Source organism: Pan troglodytes, chromosome 18 (genome assembly GCF_028858775.2).
Source record: "Pan troglodytes isolate AG18354 chromosome 18, NHGRI_mPanTro3-v2.0_pri, whole genome shotgun sequence".
Taxonomy (NCBI): Eukaryota; Metazoa; Chordata; class Mammalia; order Primates; family Hominidae; genus Pan; species Pan troglodytes.
Window position 1 is genome coordinate 65,021,614 of NC_072416.2, and position 6,344 is coordinate 65,027,957.

The window sequence follows — 6,344 nt, forward strand, 5'->3', positions numbered from 1 at the left end:
TGGATTTCAATACATATCCCAGAGTCTGCCCTGCCCCCGTTATGCCATCCTACCAGCTCCAGTTGCACAAATGCCCTTCCTCAGTCAGACTGAGCTGCTGGCTGCCGATGGGTGGGTGAAAAGCATTTTCATTTTCTTTTTTCTTTCTTCCTTTCTTTCTGTCTTTTTTTTTTGAGATGGAGTTTCACTCTTGTTGCCCAGGCTGGAGTGCAATGACACGATCTCAGCCCACTGAAACCTCTACCTCCCAGGTCCAGGCAATTCTCCTGCATCAGCCTCCCGAGTAGCTGGGATTACAGGCACCCACCATCATGCCCAGCTAATTTTTTTGTATTTTTAGTAGAGACAGGGTTTCACCATGTTGGCCAGGCTGGTCTTGAACTCCTGACTTCAGATGATCCACCCACCTCGGCCTCCCAAAGTGCTGGGATTACAGGCGTGAGCCACCGCGCCTGGCCAGCATTTTCATTTCCAACTGGAACCAGCTCTGTTCTGGGAAGTCCATTCTGGGGAGGAAGGAGAGACAGAAAGCCAGAAGGGCTCTGAGTCATATCATTCTCCTGCTTGAAAGCTCCTGGTGACTCCCTGTCTCCCTGAAGACAAGTCCAAGTTCTCCACGTGCCACTGAAGTCCTGCTATTCTCATCCAATTCCTTCCACCAGGGAAGTTCATCCCCACAAGCTGGTAGAGCTTGACAAGTAGACAGGCCCTGGCCAGGCACGGTGGCTCACGCCTGTAATCCCAGCACTTTGGGAAGCCGAGGCAGGTGGATCACCTGACGTCAGGAGTTCGAGTCCAGCCTGGCCAACATGGCGAAACCTTCTCTGTATTAAAAAATACAGAAATTAGCCAGGCGTGCTAGTGTGCACCTGTAGTCCCAGTTACTAGAGAGGCTGAGCCAGGAGAATCACATGAACCCAGGAGGCAGAGGTTGCAGTGAGCCGAGATCACGCCACTGCACTCCAGCCTGGGTGACAGAGTGAGACCTTGTCTCAAAAACAAAACAAAACAAAACAGACCCCAATATTACAGTGTGTAACTGGGACACGAAGGGCTGTGAGGACACAGAGACGTAGACCGGCCCAGACTTGGGAGACAGGGAAGGAGGGACATGTCAGCTGAGACCCGAGGAATAAACAGAGGTTACTCAACCATGTAGACCAGCGTAGAAGACTGGAAGGGTGGGGAGCGGGGGAAGGGCGTGCCTGGCAGAGGGAACAACAGGAGCAAAGGCCTGAAGGATGCAATGTGTGGAGGAATCGCGGCTCTGCAGGGCTGGAGAGGTCAGCAAAGAGCAGACGTGAGAGGACTTGTGGGCTGCGACGGGGGGCGGCAGGGACTTGACGCTCATGGAAGCCCTGTTGTATGGAGGAGGGTGGCTGGGAGAGGGGAGAGGAGGGGGAGAGCAGGGAGAACAGGGAGGGGACCAGGGTGGGCTGCCAGGTGGATGGAGAGGCACTGGTGGGCTCTAGATTTAGAGTCCGCAGACAAGACCGGGCAACTGACCAGACACAGAGGTCAGGGAAAAGAAGCCCCGCTAGGGCAGCCTTAAGGCAAGCAGAAGCGGACCCGGAAATCAGGGGTCTGGTGTGGGCCACCCTGGATGTACAAAGAGGCTTCTTCCTCTGGGCCTGACGGTGGCCCCCATAGGGCAGCCACGGGAGTGTAGCGGGGGGGTGTTACCAGGTTGGGTATCGCCAACACCAGCAGGCCCTGGAGAGGGTGGGCAAGCTGGCTGCTGAGGCCTCAGACCCTGTCCTAGCTCCAGCCCTCTCTGCCAAGGGCATCCTTCACCCAGGGAGGGAGGAGAATGTCTGGTACCGCCCCAGGGGTCGGGGGATATGACCTACCAGGCAGAGGGGATTCCAGGCCTCATGCCTCTGTATTCTCTCTTCCCTGAGGCTCCCTGAAGGCCCCTCCATGCCCTAGGACCCAGCAGCCATGCAGAGCTGAAGGGAGCAAGCCAAAGACTCAGACAGGCGTGGCCCTGCAGGACAGGGACTGGTGGACCCGGGAGCCTCCCAGTGGTAGGGCCACAGGAAGGGCCAAGTGAACAGTGTAGGAGTGTTAGCACCAGGGGGCGCTGCAGGATCAGACGTGCACACCTGGACCCCGCCACAGGATGAGGTCCTAGCAGATGCTTCCAGTGTCTACCCAAGGCCAACCTTAGTTACTCACACAACCCGACAGTCTCACACACACACACGCTCACGGATAGGGTTCCTACAAGTTCCACCATTTACTGGGTGTGTATCTTTTCTTTATTTTATTTCTACTTTTTATTTTTGTTGAGGTAGAGTCTCACTCCGTCACCAAGGCCAGAGTGCATTGGTGCGATCTTGGTTCACTGCAACCTCTGTCTCCAGGGTTCAAATGATTCTTGTGCCCCAGCCTCCCAAGTAGCTGGGATTACAGGCGCGCACCACCACACCTAGCTAATTTTTGTTTTTAGTAGAGACGGGGTTTCACCATGTTGGCCAGGCTAGTCTCTAACTCTTGGCCCCAAGTGATCCACCCACCTCGGCCTCCCAAAGTGCTGGGATTACAGGCATGAGCCACTGCACTCGACCACAGATGTGTATCTTTGAGTAAGCTGTGTATCCTCTTTATTCCTCAGTTTTCTCATCTGTAAAATGAGAGTAAGGTTAGTGACTCCCTTCCTAGGTCTGGCTGTGAGTACTGAAACATCATTAGCCATAAAGCACCTAGAGTCGTGCTTGACACACAGCCAGTGCTAAATAAGTGCTCCCTGGCACAGGTATAAACACTCTGCTCGCAATGTCCAAAAAAATCATATGGCTCCTCGACTACAACTCAAACATGGAAGAATTGGGGTATGTCAGGGAGCATCATAATATTGGCATAAGTCTCTTCCACCTTAAAATAACTTCTGGGACTAGGGGCAGTTGCTCACACCTGTAACCCCAGCACTTTGGGAAGCCGAGGTGGGAGGATCGCTTGAGGCCAGGAATTTAAGACCAGCCTGGGCAACATAGCAAGGCCCCATCTGTACAAAAAGTTTTAAAAATTAGCCAGATGTTGTGTCTCACACCTATAGTAGTGTGAGGCAGGAGGATGGCTTGAGCCCAGGAGTTCGAGGTTACAGTGAGCTGATTGAGCCACAACACTCCAGGCTGGGCAACAGAGTGAGACTCTGTCTCTAGGTAAATAAATAACTTCTGGGCCTGTAGCTGCCCAAAAGAATTAGTGGGTGGACCCCCGGGAGGCTCTGAATGGCAGGTTGAGTGTCATATAGTCTGTCTCCCTCCATGACTTCAGGGAAGCCATATTCAAGCTCCTCCCCAGTCTGTCTATAGCCCCACCTCCTGGGTTTTAGCCACCCCCCATCTCCACTTCTGCACCCCCCCGCCACCTCCACCCCAGTTCCCAGTCCAGCCTGCCCAGGCTCTGGGAAGGCTATTGCAAGAACAGGAAGGAACTTGGCAGGGGAACGCCAGCTCTGGTTCTTGTAGTGGCACCCACATGGCCTTCTTTCCCTGCCCTAGCCTGCCTGCCTTCCTTCCCATCACCCCCAGACCTCCCAGACTTTGGGGCATCGTTGCCACTAGAGCCTCTCTTCAGGTGAGGTTGCCCCTCCCTGCTGCCCCCAAGCTAGCCCCTTCCCACTCTTCGGACCTTGACCAGGACCCCAGGAAACAAGGCAATCGCTGGCGGTGTGGGTAGGGGTGGGGTCCAGGCTTCTCCCGGCCACCCACTGAGCTCTCCTCTGAGCCCAAGCTTACTCACACCCGGCCTCTCCCGCAGGCCTCTGGGCCATCCTCTGGGGTTCCGAGAGGACCCACCTTACAGATGAGGAAATTAGAATCAGAGAGGGGCAGTACCGTGCCTGAGGCCACACAGAGTGAGAACAAAGCCAGGACTCACACCCAAGTTTACTGGCCTTCAAACTGCAAGTCCTTCCCCTCCAGAATGTGCCCTTGTGTCTAGGGTGGGCTTTCCAGGTGCTGGAGTTGGGGTCTAGTGGGCTGACTTGGGTGGGGGGACTGGGATTCTAGTTAGGCCAGCAAGGGAGGCCCAGAGGAGGGGTTTTGCAAGGCAGTAGCTTCAGACTGGGGCTGGACAGCCCGCAGGGAGATGACAGGGGCCAGCCCTGCTCTCCCTCAGATGCCTTCGTGAGTCCCCTCTGTCCTTTGGGCCTGGACTGTGGCTTCTGGAGTTTGTCAGCGTGCACAGTGCTACCCCAGCCAGACTGCAGGGCCTCAGTCCCTACCAACCGGGTGTGCAGGTGCAGAGGAGTGTGCAGGTGCAGAGGAGTCTGCAGAGGGAAGGGCCATGTTGAGCTTCCCTACCCAAGGAGGGTGGGCCTCTAGGCCCTATTACCCTCGAGCACCATCCGAGGGCCCAAGGAAGAGAAGATCCTGAGCCAGGACATATCGACTCTGGGAGGAGATGAGCAGCCGTGGGAGGCGATGAAACTCCCAGGAGACCAGGTAACCCTCAGAGCAGACCCAGAATCACCACGGGGTCTCAGAGTAATAAGGCTGACCAAGTGAGCAGCCAGAGCCCCTCACCTCCACCTGCTCCCACCTCCTGAGGCACCACTGTGATGACACAGGAAAAGCCCCAGGAGTCAGTGCCCAGCCTTGGCCAGGACCATCCCCTGGGGTGGGAGTTACCTAAAGTTGCCACCCCAAGGAAAGCCTGGACTCACCATATGCCTAGGGCGAGTCCTGGTCAGGCTCTGTCTGTTTCTCTGTGACCCCCAGACCACAACACAGCCAGGCTCCTGGCCCTGGCCCGCCTCCCGGACCCTCACCATGCCCTAGGACTGACATTAGTACAGGGCTGCACCTCGGTCCCCATGTGGCTAGCTGGAGGCATACCTGGGTCTTGCCCTGAGCCTGGGGAGTGGGGCTGGAAAGTGCCAGGCCAGAATTCTGGGTAAGAGACAGCATTGGGCCAAGCATGGTGGCTGATGCCTGCAATCCCAACACTTGGCCTCCCAAGGAGGCCAAGGTGGAAGGATTGCTTGAGCCCAGGAGTTTGAGAACAGCTTAGGCAACATAGTGAGACCCCTGTCTCTACAAAAAAATTAGCCAGGCATAGTGGCTGTGATCCCAGCTACTTGGGAGGGTGAAGTGGGAGGATCTTTGAACCCAGGAGGTCTGGGCTGCAGTGAGCTGTGATCGTGTCATTGCACTCCATCCTGGGTGACAGAGTGAGACTCTGTCCTTTTACAGGACTGAGGGGCTTCAGCAGATCACTCCTGGCCTCCAAGACACCCTGGAAGGAGACGAGCTGGGTTTTGCAGGATAACTGGGAGTTCATCTGTCCCTTCCAAGACCCTTTGCAGCTTAGCGCTCTGTCAGGAGCCAGTCCTTCCACAAAATTCCCCCCACTGCTTTCCTTTGTGTTTTCTTCTCTCTCTCTCTCTCTCTCTTTCTCTCTTTCTCTCTTTCCCTCTTTTTTGAGACAAGGTCTTGCTCTGTCACCCAAGCTGGAGTCTTTGTGTTTTCTTCTTTCTCTCCCTTTCTTTTCTATTCTCTTCTTTCTCCTTCCTTCCTTCCTTGCTTTTCTTTTCTCTCTCTCTCCTTCCTTCCTGTCTAAAACAAAAAAACAAAAAACAAAACTGAAGCTTATTCTGATTAGGTAAAATGTATATGGTAAGCCCTAAAACAAACACTGAAAACAATGATGACAAAAACAAAATAAAAAATACACAGTGAAATAAATCATTAAAGAAATTAGGCCAGGCATAGTGACTCACGCGCATAATCCCAGCACTTTGGGAGGCTGAGGCGGGCAGATTACTTGAGGTCAGGAATTCGAGACCAGCCTGACCAACATGGTGAAAACCCATCTCTACTAAAAATACAAAAATTAGCTGTGCGTGGTGGCGGGCACCTGTAATCCCAGCTACTCAGGAGGCTGAGGCAGGAGAATTGCTTGAACCCGGGAGGCAGAGGTTGCAGTGAGCTGAGATGGCACCACTGCGCTCCAGCCTGGGCAACAGAGTGAGACTCCGTCTCAAAAAAAAAAAAAAAAAAAAGAAAGGAAAAAGTAATTTAAATACTTTGGCCGGATGCAGTGATGCACACCTGTAATCTCAAAATTTTGGGAGGCTGAGGTGGGTGCATATCCTGAGGTCAGGAGTTTGAGATCAGCCTGGCCAACATGGCAGAAGCCTGTCTCTACTAAAATTACAAAATTAGCAGGGCATGGTGGCGGGGGCCTGTATTCCCAGCTACTCGGGAGGCTGAGGCAGGAGAATTGCTTGAACCTGGGAGGCAGAGGTTGCAGTGAGCTGAGATAGTGCCATTGCACTCCAACCTGGGCAACACAGTGAGACTCTGTCTCAAAAAAAAAAAAAAAAGAAAGAAAGA